The following is a 526-nucleotide window of genomic DNA, read 5'->3' on the forward strand; positions in this document are numbered from 1 at the left end:
GGGCCCCGCTGCGCCGCCGCGGGCGATGCCCCGGGAGCCCCGAGCAGCGGGAGGAGGCGGGGGCGGCGGCACCGTCGAGCCCGGGAGGACGATCGGTCCGTCCCCCCCCCCATCCCGCGCCCCCCACGGCCGGGGTTTGCGCCCACTCCCCCCCGGGGTGTCTCTTCCACGCGGTACCTTCCCGGGAGCGGGATGCGTGTCGCCGCGTACACGCCACTTCACGAGCCGCTCCCGCGCCCGGCCTTAATTAACAACGATTAATTCGATCTTAACGAAAATCTCCCCGGGACGTCGCTCGCCGGGGGAGGGGAGGGAGCGGGGGGGTGCGCTCCCCCCGCCCGGCCACGCCGCGCAAAACCCGCGCGTGTGGGGAGGGCGGGGAGCTGGGAACCCACGGGAGCCGCCGCCGGGGGGAAACCGCCCGCCTCCCCCTCCCGTGGGCGCCGTTTCACCCCGGCCAGCGGCGGCGGGTGTCTGCCCCCGGGGACCCGACCCACCCGCCCCGCCCGGCCCCCGTGGGGCCGCG

The sequence above is a fragment of the Calidris pugnax genome, unplaced genomic scaffold (assembly GCF_001431845.1).
Source record: "Calidris pugnax isolate Ruff unplaced genomic scaffold, ASM143184v1 scaffold9, whole genome shotgun sequence".
In the NCBI taxonomy this organism is placed as follows: domain Eukaryota; kingdom Metazoa; phylum Chordata; class Aves; order Charadriiformes; family Scolopacidae; genus Calidris; species Calidris pugnax.